This window comes from Rhinoraja longicauda, chromosome 1, assembly GCF_053455715.1.
Source record: "Rhinoraja longicauda isolate Sanriku21f chromosome 1, sRhiLon1.1, whole genome shotgun sequence".
In the NCBI taxonomy this organism is placed as follows: Eukaryota; Metazoa; Chordata; class Chondrichthyes; order Rajiformes; family Arhynchobatidae; genus Rhinoraja; species Rhinoraja longicauda.
Window position 1 is genome coordinate 23,934,409 of NC_135953.1, and position 25,248 is coordinate 23,959,656.

Sequence of the window (25,248 nt, forward strand, 5' to 3'; positions counted from 1 at the left end):
ATATACATTATTCAGGATTCAGGATATCTTTATTTGTCATCCAAAAAAATGACAAATAAAGATATCCTGAATCCTGAATAATGTATATATATTTCCAAAAAAATAAGGTTTTTGCATAATTAACGTACAAAAGGAGGAGGGACACAAATCTCGTCCAAAAAATATATATACATTATTCAGGATTCAGGATATCTTTATTTGTCATCCAAAAAACTTGTTTTTTGGATGACAAATAAAGATATCCTGAATCCTGAATAATGTATATATATTTCCAAAAAAATAAGGTTTTTGCATAATTAACGTACAAAAGGAGGAGGGACACAAGTTTGTGTGACGGGAGGAGGAGGAGCCGCCGGCGAGCTCCCTCCCTCCCTCACGCCCTCCTGCATAGGCCCGGGGCGGCTGGCGGCGTCGGGTGCTGGTTATAGTCAGGATTTATTTAAACCTGCGGGCTGTCACCTGAGAGAAGCCGAGTCAATGCTTCTCGATGAAGAACAAAAAAGATTCGTACTGAAGCGGGTCTGGAGAGCTCCGGATCTGGAGAAGTGATTGAAGGAGTGTGAATCTTTGAATCTTTACCCAGGTGAGGGCGGACATTTTCCTTATATGATCGGGCCCAGCAGCCTGAGATGATTCAACCCACTGTGGCCGATGGGACCAGTGTGAACGGCTTCCGCAGGCCTTGTCTTTAGCTGCCATCCACTCTCTTTCATTGTACGATTTAGATAGTACCACTCTCTTTCATTATTACCATTAGCTTGTACCATTTAGATTTAAACTTTGCCGTAGTTTAGGAAAGAAAAGAGGAGGGGTAATCACCATCTCTGTCTGGGGCACGTTTAAAGCATTAGCTTTCTGGGTTTGTATTCTTGTGCAAAGGTCTCTAGACTCTGGCCTTTGCCAACAAGATGCATTCATTTAATCCAAGTCTTAATGAGGCTTTCTTTAAAATAAAACAATCTTCATCCATTCTTTTGATTAAAAGTTGTTTATGTTTTTAGTTGTCTGGGACCCTGACTCTGGGTGTGGAGAGTAGCAGTTAGACTTTATCTTTAAACAAAGGTGTCTTAAGTTCTGAAAATGGTCAATGATGACTAGCCCACTGCGCAATCTGAGTTTCAATGTGAACCTCTCTGATAGAAACAGTGCTGAAAAATGTCTGAGGCCACACAGTGAAGTATGGGGCTGAAAGAGAAAATCGAAAACATGCAGATGTTGGAAATCTGCAGAAATACTGCAATGATAATGCTGACAATATTCAGCAGATCAGTTCAAAAGAATGAGGAAACGCTCAGAAACTGAATATGTTTTCAGTTGCAGAAAAGGGTAGAGAGAACAAAGATAATGTGATGAGCAGGACAAGAGCACGACATAACATGGTAATGGTGCAAGCTATGTGAGTGTTGATGTCTTGTCAATTAGTGGCTGTTCTACCTGGAGGGGACGGACATAGAAGATGATGAATAAGGACCGATAACAGGGAAAAATAGATGCTGGTACTGTAAGATGTACAATGCATGTTGATGCAAATTTGATATAATAGAATGCTGGAAGTACCCAGCAGGTTGCCACCCATTAGACTAGAAAATTGCCGGGAAGAAGTTACGATTTTCAAGCTCCTGTACCTTCTTCCTAATTGTTTTGGTGAAATGAGAGTTTGTGGTCAGGGTGGTGTAGATCTTTGATGATATTGGCTGCCTTGTAAGGCAGCACCTTGTCTTGATTCGTTAGGTGGCAGTGAGATCACTACCTGTGATGGAGCGGGCAGTGTCCACCACTCTCTGTAGTCTTCTTTGTTCCTTGGTGTTCAAGTTGCCGAATCAGGCTGTGATGCAACCAGTCAATATCCTCTCCACTGTGCACCTGTAGGAGTTTGATAGAGAATTTGTCGACATTACCGCATCTCCTCAATTTTCTAAGGAAGTAGAGATGAGCTTGCTTTGTGATTGCATCAGTATGGTGGGCCCAGAGAGATGTATGTCCAGGAACTTTACTCCAACATACATATCCCATGCTAATAAAGGCCAACATACTATTTGCCGTGCTAATTTCCTGCTACACCTGCATTTTAGCTTTTGCAACTTGTGTATGCTGGCTGACACCAGATCTGAAGAAGGGTCTCGACCAGAAACGTCACCCATTCCTTCTCTCCGGGGATGCTGCCTGTCCCACTGAGTTACTCCATTATTTTGTGTCTCCCTTCTTTCCTGATCTAATTTTTTTTTTAAGTTTCCTGTTCTGTTTTGTGCACCAATTTGAATGAGTTGCATTTTCGACCATATTTTAATTGTCTTCTCTCTCTTTTTTTAATATAGTGAACGGGCCGGAGACTCAGGTTCGATCCTGACTACGGGTGCTGCACTGTAAGGAGTTTGTACGTTCTCCCCGTGACCTGCGTGGGTTTTCTCCGAGATCTTCGGTTTCCTCCCACACTCCAAAGACGTACAGGTTTGTAGGTTAATTGGCTGGGTAAATGTAAAAAAAAAAAAATTTTTTAATTGTCCCTAGTGGGTGTAGGATAGTGTTAATGTTACGGGGATCGCTGGGCGGCACGGACTTGGTGGGCCGAAAAGGCCTGTTTCCGGCTGTATATATATGATATGATAATGGGTGGAAATTGACTGACAGCGGAACATCTCCAATCAGTCATTAGAGATGGCCTAAACTTTCATTTGCCAGTCACTTTAATTGTTCAGTACACTTCTATCGGATATCTGTCTTCTTGCCTCTTGCAGTGTTGCATATACATTGTTCTGCATTTCACAATTTTGAGATCTTTTAATTTGTCCTAATTCATTTCCTTTTGGATCTCGGGTAGTTGCCGTGACATACTCATCTGCCACCACCACCTTTTGTGACATTGAGTTATCTCTTGGTGTCCACCAAGAGATTTTGCTCTGTACATTTGCGACTAAACACGTTTAATTTCTGACTTTCCCTGGTTCCGATAAAAGTACATCGACTTGAACCATGGGCTAGTGTTCTTCCTCCACAAGTACCACGTGGAGAACTGTGAGAAAATTTGGGCCCCATATCTGAGGAAGGATGTGCAGCCTCTGGCGAGGGTGTAGAGGAGGTTTACAAGAATAATTCCAGGAATGAGTGGGTTAGTATATGATGAGCGTTTGACAGCACTGGGCTTCTACTCGTTAGAGTTTAGAAGGTTGAGGGAGGACACCATTGAAACTTACAGAATAATGAAAGGCATAGATAGAGTGGATGTGGAAAGGATGTTTGCACTGGTGGGAGAATCTAGGACCAGAGATCGAAGCCTCAGAATTAAAGAGGAATGTCTTTAGTCAGGGGGTAGTTAATCTGTGGAACTCATTGCCACAGAGGGCTGTGGAGGTCAAGTCAGTGGATATTTTTAAGGCAGAGATGGACAAATTCTTGATTAGAACGGGTGTCAAGGGTTATGGGGAGAAGGCAGGAAAATGGGATTAGGATTTATTCACAAAATGCTGGAGTAACTCAGCAGGTCAGGCAGCATCTCGGGAGAGAAGGAATGGGTGACGTTTCGGGTCGAGACCCTTCTTCAGACTGATGTCGGGGGTGGGACAAAGGAAGGATATAGGTGGAGACAGGAAGATAGAGGGAGATCTGGGAAGGAGGAGGGGAAGGGAGGGACAGAGGAGCTATCTGAAGTTGGAGAAGTCAACGTTCATACCACCGGGCCGCAAACTGCCCAGGCGAAATATGAGGTGCTGCTCCTCCAATTTCCGGCGGGCCTCACTATGGCACTGGAGGAGGCCCATGACAGAGAGGTCAGACTGGGAATGGGAGGGGGAGTTGAAGTGCTGGGCCACCGGGAGATCAGTGGCGTTAATGCGGACCGAGCGCAGGTGTTCAGCGAAGCGATCGCCGAGCCTGCGCTTGGTTTCGCCGATATAGATGAGTTGACATCTAGAGCAGCGGATGCAATAGATGAGGTTGGAGGAGGTGCAGGTGAACCTCTGTCTCACCTGGAAAGAATGTTTGGGTCCTTTGATGGAGTTGAGGGGGGAGGTAAAGGGACAGGTGTTGCATCTCGTGCGGTTGCAAGGGAAAGTGCCCGGGGTTAGGGTGGTTTGGGTAGGAAGGGACGAGTGGACCAGGGAGTTGCGGAGGGAACGGTCTCTGCGGAATGCAGAGAGGGGAGGGGATGGGAAGATATGGCCAGTGGTGGGGTCCTGTTGTAGGTGACGGAAATGTCGGTGGATGATATGTTGGATCCGCTGGCTGGTGGGGTGGAAGGTGAGAACGAGGGGGATCCTGTCCTTGTTGCGAGTGGGGGGATGGGGAGCAAGAGCGGAGCTGCGGGATGTAGAAGAGACCCTAGTGAGAGCCTCATCTATAATGGAGGAGGGGAAGCCCCGTTTTCTGAAAAACGAGGACATCTCGGAAGCCCTAGTCTGAAACATGATTCAATAGCGGAGCAGACTCGTTGGGCCGAATGGCCTAATTCTACTCCTAGAACTTGTGAACCACCTGTGCTGCAGAGTATTTCCAACATTTTCTGTTTTATATTTGGCAGAAAGACGATCTTATGATTTAATTTGAGGGCTTTGGGCTATATGTTAAAGACAACTACAGTTTATGTATAAAACGTTTCAGTAAAATATACACATTTTTATGCCATTGGGTAAAATAAATGAACAAAAGGGACCATTGTTGAGTAGACCTAGAGAATCATACTGCGTAGAAGCATGCTCTTTGGCCTTACTCGTTCATGCAGACCAAGATGCTCCATCTAAGCTAGTGCCTTTTGCCTACATTTGACCCATATCCCCCGAAACCGTTCCTCTCCAAATATCTTTTAACTGTTGTTATTCTACCTGCTTCAACTACTTCCTCTGGCAGATCATTCCATACACCCTTTGTGTGAAAAAGTCACACCTCAAGTTCCTATTAAATCTTTCACTTTAATCTATGCCCTCTAGTTCTTGATTCCCCTATCCTGGGAAAAGATTCAACCTATCTATTCCCCTCATGATGTTGTACACCTCTAAGATCAACCCTTGCCCTCGAAGAAATAGAGTCCTAGTCTGCCATCTTCTCCCTAGAGTAGACATAAAATGCTGGAGTAACTCAGCAGGTCAGGCAACATCTCCGGATTACGTTTTGGGTCGAGACCCTTCTTCAGTCTTCATGATGTTCATTTGCTCTCTGGTTTCTGGTTCCTCAGCTAATTGGCAATCAAAATGAAGATCAAAAAAGAGGATATGAAAACCCAATGTGAACACAGGCAATGCTTTGGCGGTTCTGATGATGGATTTTCTACCTGCTTATTTTACAAATGCAGACTGAAAGTTGGTGGCCTGGTCGATGAGGATTTGGGTATGTACAATAGAAATCATCCCACATGTTTATTTTGTAATGGACATTGCTAGTTGACTACAGTGGGAACCTGCCCTGTCTCCCCTGCACCCTCCCTGCCCAAATTTCAAACAGGGGTAACACTTCCATTTGTGGTAGTGGATGAATGATAACTTAAGGCCAGCTGCATTGAATCTATGGTTGCATGCAATTCTGTAAAGTATACTTACTCCCTACTGAAAGTCAAAGCTCAATAAAATTATTTTTCACAGACGACAAGTGTCACTTTCTTACTTGCTTATGATATTTTTGCAAATATTTCACCTGTAATTCATTTAATGGGTCAAATAGATGTGTCCAAAATTTCTGGACTGCAGGACTAAGTCAAGACAGGAGGACAAATCCAGAGTTGTGGGTGCCACAAACTCAACCGTGCAGATATTCATGAAAATAGGGATGCTATAACATAGCATGTATTCTACTTTCCAGCTATTAGTGATAAGCCTACCAGCGAGTGAATGTTTGCCTTATTGATCCTTGTTTCATGATCAATCTATGTAAATATGTCATATATTGAATTTGCTCAATTGAAGATGTTGTATCTCATACGTTTATGAGTGATAGGAGCAGAATTAGCCATCAGGTCTACTCCATTCAATCATGGCTGATCTATCTTTGTCCCTCAACCCCATTCTCCTGCCTTTGCCCCATATCCCTGATATCCTTACTAATCAAGATCTACTAATCTCAAATAAGAGGTGCTGTTCCTCCAATTTGCTTTTCACTCTTACAGGAACTCTCGCTATCACACTTTTAAAAACATCCCACTTTCTTGATGTCCCTTTGCCCATAAACATGCATGTGGCCATTTCAGGTGAGGCCAGCATTTAATTATCCATTCTTAATTGACCTTGAGTAGGTGGTGGTGAGCTCATAGTGTGATACAATGAGGAAACAGGCCATTCAGCCCAACTTGCTCACACTGGCCAACATGTCCCAGCTACACTAATAATAATAATAAGCATTTATTTTATATAGCGCCTTACCAGAAGCTCAAAGCGCTTTACAAAAACAATCATAACATTAAAAAAAACAGACAAACTATCCTAACGGAGAAGCGGCGAATAAACAACGCCAGCGTCCTCTCACGTCAGGGTCCGGCAGTAGACAACAAAAGGCACAGGACACATAGATACAATTTTTACACAAACAGCCATCACAGTGATTGCTCTAGGCACACCCTCACTGTGATGGAAGGCAAAGAAAAGTCTTATCTCCTCCTCATTCTTCTCCCGTGGTGCCACGAGGTGATCGAGGCTCCCAACTTTTTGAAGCCCCCACCGGGCGATGGAAAGTCCCAGGGCCAAGCCGAGCAGGCCGATGAAGGTCCTGAGCCCCCACTGGGCGATGGAAAGTCCCAGGGCCGAGCCGAGCACTAGTCCCTCCTGCCTGCGTTTGGCCCATATCCCTCCAAATTCGTCCTATCCATGTACTTGTCTAACACTTTCTTAAACTTTGGGATAGTTCCTTCCTCAACTACATCCTCTGGCAGCTTATTCCATACACCCACCACACTTTGTGTGAAAAGGTTACTCCTCAGATTCCTAATAAATCTTTTCCCCTTCACTTTAAACCTATGTCTTCTGGTCCTGATTCACCTACTCTGGGAAAGAGACTGTACATCTACCCGATCTATTCCTCTCATGATTTTATACACCTCATTAAGATCACCACTCATCCTCCTGTGCTCCAAGGAATAGAGTCCTAGCCTCCTTAACCACGCCCTATAACCTCAGACCCTCTAGTCCTGGCAACATCCTTGTGAATCTTTTCTGTACCTTGTCCAGCTTGACAATATTTTTCCTATAAGATAGTGCCCAGGACTGAACACTAAGCTCTAAATGCGGCCTCATCGATAACGCCTTTAACCACTGTAGTCCTAGAGATGTCGTAGTCCCACAATGCTGTTCGAGAGCGAGTTCCAAGATTTTGACCAGTGATGGTGAAGGAAAGTGGAGTATGATAAAGATTTTAAAGACAATGAAAAATGTAAAAAGTTTACTAAGGCTGAGGTTCACTTGCACCTCCTCCAGCCTCATCTACTGTATCCGCTATTCCAGGTGTCAATTCCTGTACATCGGCGAGACCAAGTGCAGGCTTGACGATTGTTTCGCTGAACACCTCCGCTCGATATGCCTTAACCTACCTGATCTCCTGGTTGCTCAGCACATTAACTCCCCCTCCCATTCCCAATCTAAACTTTCTGTCCTGACTTTGTGTGGAAACGTCACCCATTCATGTTCTCCAGGGATGCTGCCTGACCTGCTGAGTTACTCCAGCAATTTGTGTCTTTTTGTGTATTAACCAGCATCTGCAGTACTTTGTTCCTACATCTTCTATATTCAATACCCTGACTGATAAGGGAAATTCTACCAAAAGCCTTCTTTACTACTTGTGATGCCACTTTCAGGGAACTGTATACCTGGACCTCTGGATCCCTATACTCTTACAACACTGTCCAGATGTGAAGGTCCTGTCCAGGTTTGACTTGTCAAAATGCAACACCTTGCACTTATCTGCATTACAATCTACTAGCCACTCCTCGGCCCACTTACCCAGCTGATCAAGATCCTGCTGTGATTTTTGAGAACCATTTTCACTGTCTATAATACCACCTACCACGGATTGCAATGGGCCAAGCACTGATTCCTGAGGCATATCACTGGTCACAGGCCTCCAGCCTAAAGAAAAACAGATGTGATATTTTTTCTTGGAGGTTTGTGAGTCTGGAATTCTCTTTCTCAAAGAGTGATGAAAATATCCAAATTATTTTGCTTCCAAGGTAAATTATTTCATTCTATGCAAACAGGTGAAAAGTTATCAGGTTAGGTGGGAATGTGGAGTTGAGAATACAGTCATGATCTTACTCAATGATAGAATAGGCTTCAGATATGTGGCCGACATATGTATGTATTGGGTGAATAAGTGCTCAGGTGAAAATAGATTTAACAGGATAAATCTGATGGGCTGAATAAATCTTTCCTGTGGTATAACAAGTTGGTTAAAAGCCTTGTTTACATTCTGTAATGTTTGAAAGTCCAACTGGGAGAAGCCAAGTAAGTCATGGTTTAAATAAATACGCTCTTTGTACTTGTTTATAATCATGTTTCTGTACAAACTACAAAGGTTAAATTAATAAAGCAAATTGCATCCCAAACTGTTGTGTGCATAATCACAGGAACTTGGGAAAGATCAGAGTCTCCTATTTTCAATATTTATTGCAGCACAATGGCACAGCGGTAGAGTTGCTGCCTTTCAGTGCTAGAGACCTGGGTTCCATCCTAACTATGGGTGCTGTTCATATGGAGTTGGTACATTCTCCCTGTGACTGGGTTTTCTCTGGGTGCTCTGTTTCATCCCACATTCCAAAGACGTGCGGGTTTGTAGGTTAATTAGCTACGGATTAATTAGGTACAGATGTACCGTGAAATTCTTTTTTGAATACAGTGCAGTAAACAATTGCTATACAATCCCTGATAATATAAAATGTCCACTAAGACCGCATGCAAGAGTCACCAGGTTTTGGCGCCATTTTCAGTCCGGTCCATGCGCTTGGTCTTCTGGAACGGTGCCCAATCGAGACGAGCTCCAGGTTGCTGCGGGGCCTCCAGCTGTCGTCTACGTCTGGTTCATCCAGTGAACTGTCGTCCCTCTCCTCGCCCGGCCACCTTCGGCCTTTCTGACCCTGGGGCGCCTCCCGCCGTCGACCATTAAAAAAAATTATTATAATAATATATACAATACAAAACAATACCAAACAAACCCACCACCATAATACAAAATCACCCAATTATCTAAAACAAATATTCATAAATGTTACACTCCTAAACAACTATCTTACGATCCTTGTCAAGGATGTTTTCCACCCATGCAGCGACGTTGCGGGTGCAGAAGGTTCACTCTCCTACCGGTCCTTACTTTTACGCCTGCTGGCTCCCTCTGTCCTCTCCGTTTCTCCTCGGGTGGTGAGCAGGGGCCGGGCAAGGCTGCTTCCCTCTACCGGCCACGGACAGCTGCCCCCAGATTCAATGGTTCAATGGTCCTTTACTGTCACGTGTACTGAGGTACAATGAAATTTGATTTACCATACCTTCATACAAAAAAAAGCAACCAGATACATAACAACATAAAGATTAAACATACACTTATACAGCCACCACAATGGCGTGTGAGAATCCCTAGGGCACGCAGCATAAGCGGAGACCCACAGCCAACAGTTCAATGTCCGGGCTACACAAACGCTCCTTCACCATGATGTGACCAGAGTTGTACCGACCGCTGTCGCTCTGTCTGCAGTCCCTGTCCACCCGAACAGTCAGAAAGCCATCCACACTCGCACTAGACTCCGGGATGTCCTCATGGAGTAATGTCCCCGCAAACTCTGAGATCACGGCACTCCCTCCGAGTGCTCACCAGTGCAGGCAGCACGTCCATCTTGTTTCCAGTGACCTCACATTCCCCGCTGTGATGGAAGGCAAATAACGTACACCTTCTTTTCTCCCGTGATCGGGGCAATCGAAACATCTGCAGTCGGGGCCATCGAAGCTCCTGCGATTGGTGCTCCCGAGGTCGGTCCCTAACAAAGGGACCGCCAGCTCCACGATGTTAGGCTGCAGTGCGGACGGAGATACGATACGGAAAAAGTTGCATCTCCGTCAAGGGAAGAGGTAAAAAAGTTTCCCCCAACCACCCGCCCCTCCAACCCTCACATAACACAAAACTAAAGATACACTAAAACATGCAAGTAAAAACAGATTAAAAACAAAAGAAGAAAGGGACGGGACAGGCTGTTGGCGAGGCTGCCATGTACAGCACCACCTGGTGGTGATTTCTATCCGCACCGCCATTTACAAACTCTGCGTCCAGGTCATTTGTCAGGAGAAACAACAATCTTTTAATTTCAATTTCATAATTTGAAGTTTGTTGATATTAAATTATAGCCTGCAGTGGAAAAGCAGAAGAAAGCAAGAAATATTTGCCCGGTTTTGTTCAAGTTCAGTCAGGCTAATAAGCCTGGACTTTCCTGTTTTTTCTCCCCCTCCTTACTGGAATGATGGGGTTACATTTGCTACTTTATAACGCTAAAGTATAGAGAAACCAGGAAGATCAAAATCTGTAACGCTGCAGCAATCTTTTTGGATTAAAGAATAAAGGGTAAAATTGCTGCCTGACAGCGCCAGAGACCCAGGTTCAATCCAGACTACGGGTGCATGGAGTTTATACGTTCTTCGGGATCCCCGATTCCCTCTCACTCTCCAAAGACGTGCAGGTTTCTCAGGTTAGTTGGCCAATTAACTTGGTATAATTGTAAATTGTCCCAAGTGTGTATAGGATAGCGTAGTGTGCGGGGATTGCTGGTCATTGTGGACTTGGTAGGCTGAAGGGCCTGTTTCCTCACTATCACTAAACTAAAAAATAACCCTAGTGTTGGACAACAGCAGTCTGAAGAAGGGTGTCAATCCGAAACTTCACCTGTTCCTTTTCTCCAGATATGCTGCTTGACCTGTTGAGTTACTCCAGCATTTTGTGTCAATCTTCAGCTTCAGGTCTGCTATAATTTTTTCAGAGATTTTCAATCTCCCTACAAAAACCAAGACGAATCTGCAGAGAAACACATGGTGCTGTTTCTGCAAGATTTCACCAAATATCTACCAAAGTTGCAACTGGGAGAACAAAATTCTAGATGAAGATAGACAGAAAATGCTGGAGTAACTCAGCGGGACAGGCAGCATCTCTTGGGTCTCGACCCAAAAAGTCACCCATTCCTTCTTTCCAGAGATGCTGCCAGTCCCACTGAGTTGTTCCAGCATATTGTGTCTATTTTCGGTTTGAACCAGCATCTGCAGTTCCTTCCTACATAATTGTAGATGTCTTGCTGCTGCAGCTTCCTGACTAACCAGTGGTGTCACTGTATAACAAATATTGAAGTATAAGATTTTTACAGTTACAAGAATACATTTGTGTTCAGGCCAGAAAACACGAGTCAAGAAGAAAAGAAAAGCCAGCGAAATTTTGGATTTTAAGTCATATTAATGGCACCAATGGAAATAAATGGGTATGACATATTAGCCATTACAAAGAGTTGCCAAATAAATAGTCATTACAAACTGACCAGGGTTAGGCTAAATCTTGTGAACAAGTGTCCCAACCCGAAACATCGCCTATCCTCCAAACATGCTGCCTGACCCACTGAGTCGCGACAGCTCTTCGTGTCCAGCATTTGTAAACCAGCATCTGCAGTTTGTTTTGTCTACGGCATTTGGGATGGCACGCTGCAGTTATATAAGACACTCCAGCATTTTGTGTCAACCTGACACGTCACCCATCCCTTCTCTCCAGAGATGCTGCCTGACCCGCTGAGTTACTCCAGCATTTTGTGTCTACCATCAATTTAAACCAGCATCTGCAGTTTTTCTTTCCTAAGACATTGGTGATTCTGTACTTAAGATATTGTGTTCGGTTTTCATCACCCTGCCGTAGAAAAGATGCCATTAAACTGGATAGAATGCAGAAGATATTTAATAGAATGCTGCCTGGACTAAACAAAATGCATTTTGGGGATAAAGTTAGGCAGGCTAGGATTCTAATCCTTGAAATGTATTTAGACTAAGAGTTGATCTTATAGAGGTACAGAAAACCAAGAAGACCATTAATAGAGTGAATGCACACAGTCTTTTTCCCATGGAAGATAAATCAAGAACTAGCGTCATAGATTTAATGTGAGGAGGAAAGGCGTTTTAGGAACCCGAGGGACAACTTTTTTGTGTTTATGGAACAAACTGCCAGTGGAAGTGGTTGATGAAGATACAATATGGAATAAGCTCCCAGTGGAAGCGGTTGATGCAGGTATAATAGCAACATTTAAAAGGCATTTGGATAGATACATGGATAGGAAAGGTTTAGCGAGATATAGATCAAACGTGGGCAAATGGGATTAGGTTAGATGGGGATCTTGGTCAGCATGGTTGAGTTGGACTGAAAGGCTTGTTTCTGTGCAGTTTCACTCTTTGATTCTCTGTTTATTTATTAATCAAATGAAGAAAACAATAAGACCACAGATTAGGAAAATTTCAGAGTTCAGTGAAAGGACCAAGAAATGGATAAATAAAGTGAAAGTAAAATAAGAGAGTAGGTTAACGAGAATCATAAGAACATATTTTAAGTGCTTTCATTGTGATGTACAAAAAATATTAACAAAAAATTATTTTGGTTCCTTACAGACTAAGAACATTTTATATGGGGAAGAAAAAGGCATGGAAATTAAACAAAAATGTTGTCTAATTTCAAGGAAGAAGACACTGAACTCCTTAAAAATAATGGACGCCATAGGTTCAGAGTAACCAAAGAGCTCAGAGGTTTAGATGGTTTTTGAAAAGATGCCACAGAAGAGACCAGAGGATGTCTGCCATTATCTTTCAGCTGCACTTGATATTTGTCTCATGTATATCACTGAGCAGCTCATAGCTCACATCCCACAGCTGTTTGGGATGAAGCTTGACAAAGACCAGTGCATTTTTTTCCAGACCTTTTTCACCAGAAGGAGACAGAAGATGGTGCCACTTCAAGGGCAGTGTGTGGTGGGACTAAGACTTCCGTTGTGCATGAAGGATCTGATGTGGAGGACCCTACTCATTAACAGCCAAACTCTTTGCTTGACTTTGACAACCTGCTTAGAAAACAGGATCCACCATCTCCTTTTCCTGCAGCACCGAGCAGATATTCCCTACAGACAATACAATATATCTTTATTGTCATTGTACAGGGGTACAACGAGATTGGGAATGCGACTTCCATATGATGCAATAAATTAATTAGCTAATCAACTCACCTCAGTCTGACTGACTTGTCAAAGGTGTCCTTCCACATAAACCTTTCTGCAAAAGGCACAGTTCAATTGAATTGATGTTTGACCATAATAGAGCATTCTTAACAGAACCATTCTTCACCACAATAGGGATAGATCAAGCTCATCATGTGTGACACTTGTTTGTGCATAGATTAATGCAGCCACACACAAATGTGAACACCAGGATGAAGTGTGTTCAGTACATTCATCAATTCAGGGACAGTTTTTCCCCCAGCTTTTATCAGGCAACTGAACCCTCCTATCACCAACTTGAGAGCGGTCCAAACTTACCATCTACCTCATTCGAGACCACTGGACTATCGTTAATTGGACTTTACTGGACCTTATCCTGCACTAAACATATTCCCTTCATCCTGTATCTGTACACTGTGGAAGGCTTGATTAAAATTATGTATGACTGGATAGCATGCAACTAAATACGCTGACTGAAAAGCATGCAACTAAAAAGCTTTTCACTGTACCTCAGTACATGTGACAATAAACTAGACTAAACTAAATTCTACCTTTCTCTGGAGTTTGTACATTTTATCTCTGTCGATATGATACACTTTCAACCTCCAGGTGACATATGTGGCTGCTGCAATGTAGGAGCAGACGATGAGCCACATCTGTGACATGGATAACACTAGAGACCCACACACCTTGTGACCAAAGTCTTTCCCATCCAGAGTGAATGCCAACCCCACAGTCACAGGGTGGCACAGTGGTGTGACGCAGCGGCACTACCAATTACACCAGAAACCTGGGTTCAATCCTGACCTCAGGTGTTGTCTGTATGTTCGCACATTCACCCTGCATGGTTTCCTCCAGGTGCTCCAGTTACTTCCCACATCCCAGTAGACATACGGCTCCATAGGTTAACTGGCCTCGGTACAATTGCTTCTAATGTGCAGGAGGTTGGAGAAAGTGGGATAACATAGAACGATGAACGAGTGGTTGGCGTGGACTCAGTGGCGCAAAAGGACAGTTTCTGTATCTCTCAACTAAACTAAACATTTCCTGCTCCTGCCCTGCTTTATCAAATATCTATACAGCTCCAGGGTTTGTTTGTTGGTGACCGACACTGGAAGAAGACCTGATAGAAGTACATAAAATGATGAGAGACATGGATATGGTAGACAGAACCTTTTTCCTAGAATCGAAATATGAAAGACTTAATCTCAGAGATGAAAAGTTCTAAGTAGATGTGCGGAGCAAGTTTTTTTTGCACAAAGAGTGATGAGTGCCAGTGGTGACACCAGTGTGGTGGTGGAGACAATACAAGAGTCAGATTGAAAAGATTTTTTGATAGGCATACGGATATGCAGGCAAGGAGATTAGTTTAACTCGACATCATGTTGAAACAAGGAACTGCAGATGCTGATTTACATGAAATGACACAAAGTGGAGTTACTCCAGCACTTTGTGTCGTAACTTGCCATCATGTTCGGCATGGACATTGTGGGCTGAAGGCCCTATTCCTTTGCCGTACTGAGCTATCTTCTATGTTCTATGTTTTCATTTGTCCCTTCTTAAATCTTGAAAGTTGATGGTATTCCAAATTAGACACAAAATGCTGGAGTAACTCAGCGGGACAGGCAGCATTTCTGGCGAGAAGGAATGGGTGACGTTTTGGGTTAACACCCTTCTTCAGATTTTGGTATTCCAAGTAATTGCTTAACCTAATCTATGATAATTTACACAATTTGCCTTTCTGCTCTATTTAACCTTTTTGCATTTTTTGGGAATTGGAGTTTTTCTGCAAGATTTCTCTTTTGTTTCTTTCACTTGTGATGACTTTTTATCTCTCTTGTAAAGCTTGACTGATATGCAATTAGCTTGATGTTTATGAAATTGAATCGCATTTAATTTCCGTGAAAAGGGATTTTGCAGTTCCCTTCCTTATAATTAGGATCTTGAGTGAATAACGGTTCGTTTTTTCTATTACGCATGATTGTATAAATAAGCATTTAATACCTTCTGCTTCAAGTGGGCAAGGTGTGGGTTATAATGAAACTAAAGAATTGGTCTCCCAGATGCACTCATCTATTGATCCACAAGTTTCTAACTGACTGGATGTGTACTTTTACTTATTTCTGTTTAATTGATCAGGTGACGCCAACAATGGCTGCCTCGCCAACAGTCTGTCTGTCCGTTCCTTCTCTGTTGTTTCTTTAGTATGTGTTAAATGTATGTTTTTAGTGTTCTTTAGCTTGTTTTATGTGGGGGGAGGTTGGGGGAAACTTTTTTAAAAAATCTCTTACCTCGATGAAGATGCGATTTTTTTCCGTATCGTATCTCCATCCGCACTGCGGCCTAACATCGAGGAGCTGGTATCCTTTGCTGGAGACTGACCTTCGGAGCTCCAACCGCGGGAGCCTGCGAATTTACCATCGTGGAGCTGGCGATCCCTTTGCCAGGGATCGATCTCTGAGCTCCAATCGCGGGAGCCTGCGGACTTTAACATTGTGGAGTTCGCGGTCTCTGGCTAGAGACTGACTTCTTTCCTTAAGTCTATGTCCTTTAATTTTAGACTACCTGACCTGGGGAAAAAGATTGTGACCATCTATTTTATCCCAGCTTCTTATGCTTTTATACATCTCTATTAGGTCACTCCTTAGCATCTTATGCTCCTATGAGAAAAGTCCCAGACTCTCCTTACAACTTAAGCCCTCCAGACCTGCTAATATCCTTGTGAATCTTTTCTCCACTATTCCAGACTAATGACAAGGCCTTCAAATCTATCTCCTCACAGTTGGCTGGTCAACCTCACAAAGTCAGTGACGCCAATGTTGATAGTGGGGAAGCCTCTGACAGCATGGATTATTTCAGGTCAGAGTTCATGCCAACAGGTATTCAGAGTTGAAATTCTGACCTCTTCCCAGGCCTCTTGGATGATGCTGGTAGTCCAAATTATAATGCGTACAAAACTGCATCAAATTTTCACTCTTCGTTAATTACATCCAGTACTTGGCTGAAGAGGCTACCTGCATAATATGACTTAAAAGTCTAAATAATAATAAAAGTCTAAAAAATGTTCATTGGTTGAACAATTGACGCCAGACTGGGAGACAAAAAGGAACGTGATGATCAATTAAGCACAATGACTCCGGCAAGCAAAGGTGTGTATTGTCAAATACAAGAAAGATTATTTCTCACAAGGAATTTCTTTACTTCCTTTACGAACACGTTCTGCAGCCTGTCCTCAAAATCAACCGTGACCCAAAGAATATAAAAATCTTCTTTGCTTGGTGGGTCATCCAGTGATTGGAACATCATTATAGCGTCTGATGTGGCTGAATAATTGTCAGCCATATACCCCGACAAAGACAAGAGAGCGCAGTCTTGGATAACATGTTCCATTGATCAACCTGCTGTCCTGTAGTCACAACTAGGACTTGATTTAGTGTTTCCATTGGTGTAAAGGATAGCCACCTCATTCCGTTTATAGTGAATAGTTAGAGGATGGTGGATTTGTGGAATTCGTCGCCACAGAAGGCTGTGGAGGTAATGGATATTTTTAAGGCAGAGATAGATAGATTTTTGATTAGTACAGGTGTCAGGGGTTATGGGGAGAAGGCAACAGAATGGGTTTAGGAGGGAGAGATAGATCAGCCATGACTGAATAGCGGAGTAGACTTCATGGGCCAAACGGCCTAATACTGCTCCTATCAATTATTAACTTATATCTGATTTAGGGTTGTTCTTCCATTTGAATATTATGGCATTCATAAGGGGGAGATACAGAGTGCAGAATATAGTTCTCAGAATTGTCGCACATCAGTTACATAGACAAAGTCCAATATCCTCAGTGGGGTAGGGGTGAATCGGACAGTATCCTAGTTCATGAAGGACTGTTCAGAAGCCTATTAACGGAGGGGAATAACCTCTCACAGAGTCTGCTGGTGCGTGCTTTCAAGCTTCTGTGCCTTCTGCTAGATGGGAGATGGGCAAACATAAAAATGGCAATAGTAGGAATGCCCAGGGACCAGGGGGGTGGACAAACAAAAACCTACAGCTACCTCCAGTCACTATATCCATGGACTATCCCAGAGTGGAACATCCCGACACCACCAGATGTACACCAACCTTGTCACTCTTCAAGTCACAGCTCGACAACTTGGACATGGATCATCTCATCAAACTTGCCCACATAAAAATCAAAATAACCTTTTTGCAACCAGTACCCACGCGAGTGAAACCTGCACAGCATAGCCCAGCTGTTGGCGGTTGTGCAGTAGAAAACAGAAACAGAAACAGAAGTCTCCAATTATATTGGCTACTTTTCTGAGGCAGCGTGAAATGTAGATGGAGTCAATGGTGGGGAGTCAGGCCTGTGTGATGGTCTGGGCTGCGGTTATAACTCTGCAATTTCAGGTGACACGAAACGCCACGTATTCCTTTTCTCCAGAGATGCTGCCTGACCTGCTGTGTTACTCCAGGTTTTTGTGTCTTTTCGGTGTAAACCAGTATCTGCAGTTCCTTCCTAGAGATTTTCTCTGTAAGTTCTTGTGGTTTTGGGTAGAGTTGTTCCCAAACCAAACTGTGATGCAACCTGACAGTTCAGTGCATCTGTCGAAGTTTGTAAAAGTCACTGGAGACATGTCAAATTTCCTCAGTCTGTTAAAGTTCGTTTCTTAAAATAGACAACAACATAAACAGTTAAAGGTAAACCAAGCAAAGCTTTAATTATCGTCAGACGGGAGTGGGGGGATCGGTGCTAAGAGTGTATGACCATACTCAGCACTCCCCGTGCTTCCACTCCAAGATACAGCATTTTTGCAGCATTTTTATACCGAATTTGCAGCCAGGATGTTTAACACAACATTTCCTTCAAATCAATCACAAACTGTATCGAACACAATATACTTGACACCCTACAGTCATAAAATATTCCACACAATAAGTCATTAGTCGAAGGTAAAGACCCTTATCATACCACAGAAGGTCCTATTTACACACTCCCACAAATAGTCAACAGTTAACCACATCCTATTCTTTACGAGAGTATTGTCCATCATCTTTCCCAGACATCCTTCCCAGCGATAACAGGATATACCATCAAACAAGCTTTAGGAATCATATAGTTGTATCCTGCCTGGTGCAATTTTGCAAACATCAGCTATCAGGACCCAAAGTTCAGGCTCATCCTGTTCATTCATTCTACCATTTTATTATTTCGGTGGGTTTCCAGGGATTGTAAGTTTTAGCTATCAGACACATCCTTATGAGCAATTAGCATTCCTCTACCTTCAACAATATAGAAGCCCCAAAAGCATATAAACAGGTTTGCAGACAATGGCCAAGCATCCCATCATGCAAAGTTAATAGCCATCAGCTAAGGAAGTAGAGGCTTCTTGGCCTAGGCATCAATGCGGTTGATCCATGACAGATGATTGGTAATATTAACGCCAAGGAACTTGAAGTTCTCAACCATTTCCACTTCAGCATGATTGATGTTGATTGGAGCATGTACTCCACTATGCTTCCAGACACATTCCTGCAACATTGGACACATTTGTGTGTAGAAAGGGTTATAGGAAAATAGGACTAGCTCAGGTCGGCATGGATAACTTGAGTGAAAGGATCTGTTTCTGTGCTGTGCAACACCATGGAATCAATGGAAACCTAGTGTAGGAAACAGAAAGGGAGTGACACAGTGGTGCAGCTGGAAGAGCTGCTCTCTCACAGCGCCAGAGACTCAGGTCAATCCTGACATCGGTTTCTGTCTGTGTGTGGTTTACACATTCTCCCTGTGAACGTGTGGGTTTCCTCCAGGTGCTCTGGTTTCCCACGACATCCTAAATATGTGCGGGTTTGTAGGTTAATTGGCCTCTGTAAATTGCCCCTGGCATCTAGGGAGTAGATAAGAAAGTTGGATAACATAGAACTAGTGTGAACGGGTTGGCATGCCTTTGGTGGGCCAAAGGGCCTGTTTCCACATTGTATCTCTAAACTAAACTAAGGAACGTGGCAATCTGAATACAGTCGCAGGAGTGAACTGTCTGTCGGGGTATTGTGACATTACAGATCCTGTGATTCACATGCGACTCACATGTAATTGCTATTTCTTAATCACTGAATGCTTTACTTTGGTTGGATCAATGTTTCTTGAGGAGAAAATAATGTGAGGTAAAATTACAATGATATTTCCATGCATAGACCATGGAAGAGAGTTGTGATGTAATCACTCTTTCCAACAAGTACCTTCAGGACTATCGATCCCTCTGGACCCATCCTTACCAATCATTCTTCACTCTTTACTATGAATTGTGTGGAGTTTGCCATATAGTGTGATCTGTAGTTTTTCTCCCTTTCTACATGGATGAGCTAATGTAAAGTTGAGCAGTGCTCAATGTGAGAGATGAAAGCAATAAAGTTTTAGATAAACATCACAATTTTTTTCCTGGATCAGAGTTTTCTGTCAGGTAATTTACCTGGATGTCCCACAGTCACTTGCTGGGGAGGACATCTTCTTTCTGTTCTCAGCCTTATCCATTTAACACCTTATGCTGTGTCCAAAGCCTTCTGACTGCTGCAGTGCTTGCAATTGTGCAGAATTCACTGGAATTTAGACGGGTGAGAGGGGGATCTTATAGAAACATATAAAATTCTTAAAGGATTGGACAGGCTAGACGCAGGAAAAATGTTCCCGATGTTGGGGGAGTCCAGAACCGGGGGTCACAGTTTAAGAATAAGGGGTAGGCCATTTAGGACTGAGATGAGGAAAAACCTTTTCACCCAGAGAGTTGTGAATCTGTGAAATGTTCTGCTACAGAAGGCAGTGGAGGCCAATTCACTGGATGTTTTCAAGAGAGAGTTAGATTTAGTTCTTAGGGCAAACGGAATCAAGGGGTATGGGGAGAAAACAGGAACGGGATACTGTTTTTAGATGATCAGCCATGATCATATTAAATGGCGGTGATGGCTCAAAGGGCCGAATGGCCTACTCCTGCACCTATTTTCTATGTTTCTATGTAATTGCCCAGTGATATTCAAGGTAGATCGTCTACTGCCTTGCTTGGACAATGTGATCCACATTACACAGCCAAGGATGACGAGCATAGATAACCACTTTTGTCAGTGTTAACAGCTGGCGTTTCTGTATTTGTAAGACAAGTATTCCTAAGTGAAAAGCTTTGCTTATTTTTTCATATCAAATTGTCTTTCAAGACTAAGGGGTCTGATAAGAATTGATCCAAGGCAGATCCTTGTTGTCTGGTGTTTCAATACTGGTGTAGAATTTAATACCCTATAATGTGACATGTGTTATTAATATTGATTTATTGATTACCGTGCAAACTTGGTGGATGGTTCAGAAAAATGGGTCGTCAAAATCTGTAGTTCATTATAAGTTAGGGAGAGACGGAGCAACATCTGTAAAGAGTAGATGACGTGAAATGAACAACATATCATCTGAAGTTGAGCAAGCTGCCTTCTAAGCTCAACTCAACTGGTATTCTTGATTGCAGTTTAAAAAAAAAGAAAATGAGAAGAAATCAAACCCAGTGGAAAGTAAAATAGCCCTGGCTCATAACACAATCAAAGATAAACTTAAATCATGTAAATTAAAACAAGTTGATGTAGGGAATACTCAGCAAATCAGGCTGCATCTGTCAGAAGAGAAACTGTGTTAATAGGTTTAAGCTTGACAGCGATGTAACATTTGAAACATAGATGATGGACATGAAAGAAGAAGAAGAAGCTTGCAGACGCTTTGTCAGAACTGGGGAGGAGAAATAAAGTTTTTTTAAACTGCAGGGAAGGTGAGGGAGGGGAAGATGCCTCTGATAGAATAAAACCAGGGTGCACATGGGGATAAACTGTTAAGATTATCTGGTAAAGGAGTGAAATGGAGCAGTTGGAGTCCAAGAATAAAAGAACATAGACTATAGAACGGTAGACGCAAAATGCTAGAGTAACTCAGTGGGACAGGCAGCATCTATGGAGAGAAGGAATGGGTGATATTTCGGGTCGAGACCCTTTTTCAGCCTGACCCGCTGAGTTACTCCAGCATTTTGTGTCTTCCTTCAATTTCAACCAGCATCTGCAGTTCCTTGCTGCAGGGGTGAAGACATGTAGCGCAGGAAGACATGCCCGACACCGCATGTTTTGGGCTCTCTGGAGAAAACAAAGAAAAAAGGGGAAAACAAGCTGATCCAATATCATAGAAAGATAACGCTTATGGGCAGAGAAATCAAGTTATGTAAACTCAGTATCAAGTTCAACTCAATATGCCCAGATATTGTAGCCTTCTGAACTCAAGATTAAATTATACAACTTCAGGTAAATTGATTTGTGCAGCTTACATGGTTATAACTATCTCCAGCAAATGTCCTCAGTCTTCATGGTTCGCACAACTACCCTATTTTCTCCAATATTTCAATGGAATAATGTTCCCATATCTAGTCCACCTCTTTTGACAGTCTCACCAAAAAACTGTAGCAGGAAAATCAAAATTCTCTCAGGTGGGATTGAATCTTATCAGCTTAAAAAAACAATGAGTTTCCACATTCAAAGATCTTTAAATACAGAAAGTTTTGAGATAAAGTAAAACATGCAGGTTATTGGTTCAGAATGTAAACAACATTTACATAAACCGGCACCAACAAAGGGGGACCCAACATGGGGGGACCACCGTGAAGGGGGGGGGGGGGGGGAACAAAGAGGACCTGGCACGGATACTTTGTAACTTTGTCGGTGCCCTTCATGTGGCGACTCTTTGCATACCTTGCATGTGCGCAACAAGGAATATCACTGTGATTTGTCACATATGACAATAATGTATCATTCATTCATTAATCATTTTATTATTTTTCTAATCAATGGTTATAGATCAGATATAGTTTGATAGAATTAAGACCATTATTACAATGAATTAATATTTCACTTTGAATTTTTGATGCAGTAATCAAAATTACTATATGATGTAGTGGTCAACCATGTGATGTTACCAATACTACTGACAATTGATCCCCTCCCACAATTTTATTTTACACAAGAAGGGGGTGGGAACACAATGGTTTTGAATGAATCGTTCATATGTCTATTCATTTTTAATGAATTTTCAACTTAATTAAGCAAAATTGTTTCCAATTTTTATATATTTACTTAATTCTGAAACATTTATGTAGCGAAACAAAGAAAATCGGTCCAGGAGGAGGCCATTTGGCCCTTCGAGTCAGCACCGCCATTCATTGTGATCATGGCTGATCATCCACAATCAGTAACCTGTGCCTGCCTTCTCCCCATATCCCTTGATTCCACTAGCCCCTAGAGCTCCATCTAACTCTCTTTTAAATTCATTCAGTGAATTGGCCTCCACTGCCTTCTGTGGCAGTGAATTCCACCATTTCACAACTCTCTGGGTGAAAACGTTTTTTCTCACCTCAGTTTTAAATGGCCTCCCCTTTATTCATAGACTGTGGCCCCTGGTTCTGGACTCCCCCAACATTGGGAACATTTTTCCTGCATCCAGCTTGTCCAGTCCTTTCATAATTTTATATGTCTCAACAAGATCCCTTCTCATCCTTCTAAACTTCAGTGAATACAAGCTCAGTCTTTACAATTTTTCTTCATATGACAGTCCCGCCATCCCGGGGATTAACCTAGTGAACCTACCTCAAATTAGGAGACAAAAACTGCACACAATACTCCAGATGTGGTCTGGAGTATTATTGGGCAATTCTCCAGGGCCCTATACAACTGCAGAAGGGCCTCTTTACTCCTATACTCAAATCTTCTCATTATGAAGGCCAACATGCCATTGGCTTTCTTCACTGCCTGCTGTACCTGCACGCTTACTTTCAGTGACTGGTGTACAAGGACACCCAGGTCTCATTGCACTTCCCTTTTACCTAATCTGACACCATTGAGATAATAATCTGCCTCCTTGTTTTTGCCGCCAAAGTGGATAACCTCACATTTATCTACATTATATTTCAACTGCCATGCATCTGCCCACTCACTCAACCTGTCCAAGTCACCCTGCAACCTCCTAACATCCTCTTCGCAGTTCACACTGCCACCCAGCTTTGTGTCATCTACAAACTTGCTAGTGTTACTTCTAATTCTATCATCCAAATCATTAATATATATTGTAAATAGTTGTGACCCCAGCACCGAGCCTTGCGGCACTCCACTCGCCACTGCCTGCCATTCTGAAAGGACCTGTTTATTCCTACTCTCTGCTTCCTGTCTGCCAACCAATTCTCTCTTCATGTCAATACCCTCCCCCCAATACCACGTGCTCTAATTTTATCTACCAATCTCCTGTGTGGGACCTTATCAAAGGCTAACATTAGCTATCCTCCAATCCACAGGAACTGATCCTGAGTCTATAGAACATTGGAAAATGATCACCAATGCGTCCACGATTTCTAGAGCCACCTCCTTGAGTACCATGGGATGCAGGCCATCAGGCCCTGGGGATTTATCCGCCTTCAGTCCCATCAGTCTACCCAATACTATTTCTCACCTAATGCAAATTTCTTTCAGTTCCTCTGTCTCCCTAGATCTTGTTGTTTGTGTCTTCCTTAGTGAAGACAGAACCGAAGTACTTGTTCAACTTTTCTGCCATTTCCTTGTTCCCCATAATAACTTCACCTGTTTCTGCCTTCAAGGGACTCACATTTGTCTTTACTAATCTTTTTCTCTTAACATACCTAAAGAAGCTTTTACTATTCTTCTTTATATTCTTGACCAGCTTACCCTCATACTTCATCTTTTCATCCCAATCCTCTGGCTTCCCGCTGCTCTTTGCTATATTATACATCTTTTCTTTTAGTTTTATTCCATCCCTAACTTCCCTTGTCAGCCACGGTTGCCTCTTGCTCCCCTTAGAATCTTTCTTCCTCTTTGGAATAAAATGATCCTGCATCTTCTGGATTATGCCCAGAAATTCCTGCCATTGATGTTCTACCGTCATTCCTGTTAGGATCTTTTTCTAGTCCTTGGCCAGCTCCTCTCTCATGCCTTCATAGTCCCCTTTGTTCAACTGCAACACTGACACTTCTGATTTAAACTTCTCCCTCTCAAATTGCGGATTAAAACTAATCATATTATGGTCACTACCTCCTAGCGGTTCCTTTACCTTTAATTCCCTTATTAAATCTGGTTCATTGGACAAAACTAAATCCAAAATAGCATTCTTTCTGCTAGGCTCCAGTATAGGCTGCTCTGAGAATCCAATTCGGAGGCACTCTACAAACTCCCTTTCTTGGGGTCCAGAACCAACCTTATTTTCACAGTCTACCTGCATATTGAAATCTCCCATAACCACAGTGGCATTACCTTTGTTACATGCCAATTTTAACTCCTGCTACAACTTACACACTATATCCAGGCTACTGTTTGGGGGCCTGTAGATAACCCCCATTAGTGTCTTCTTTCCTTTACAATTCCTCAATTCTATCCACAGCGACTACATCGTCAGTCCCTATGTCACCCCTTGCAAAGGACTGAATTTCATCCCTCACCAACCGAGCTACCCCACCTCCTCTGCCCACCTGCCTGACCTTTCTATAGGACGTATAACCCTGAATATTCAGTTCCCAGCCCCGATCCTCCTGGAGCCATGCTTCTGTAATCCCCACAATGTCATACCTACCAATCTCTAACTGAGCCTCAAGCTCATCCACTTTACTTCTTATACTTCGCGCATTCATATATAATATTGTTAATCCATTACTCATCTCACCTTTCACATTGATTCCTATTTCACTTGGCCATATGCTCCTATCCCTTTCTGAGTTTTCTGGCTCATTAATTCTGGGGTCTTTCTTAACTTTTCTTCTCATCTTGGTGCTGAACGACTAACTTCGTATTTTGAGAACATGACTTCTGGTTCTAGGCAGCTAGGCCAGGAAACTATCAAACCTGCATCTACCCTATCAGGTCCTACAATAGTCAGACAGGCCCTTTGGCCCAACTCGCCCATGTTGACCAAGATGCCCCGTCTGACCTCGTCCCATTTACCTGCTTTTAGCCCATATCCCTGTACACCTTTCCTATCCTTGTACCTGTCAAAGTGTCTTTTAAAATGCTGT

General features: G+C 42.8%; 1 long non-coding RNA gene and 1 other non-coding gene across 2 annotated transcripts; both read left to right on the plus strand.

The window, feature by feature from the left end:
- The first annotated feature begins 364 nt into the window (after positions 1–364).
- On the plus strand, positions 365–13,704 carry LOC144598893 (uncharacterized). The gene is made up of 4 exons (XR_013547923.1): positions 365–583; positions 2,316–2,448; positions 5,165–5,316; positions 12,576–13,704. It is a non-coding gene; the product is annotated as an uncharacterized LOC144598893 (long non-coding RNA).
- On the plus strand, positions 1,082–1,168 carry LOC144601280 (small Cajal body-specific RNA 18). Its single transcript, XR_013548283.1, has one exon.
- Positions 13,705–25,248: the final 11,544 nt, after the last annotated feature.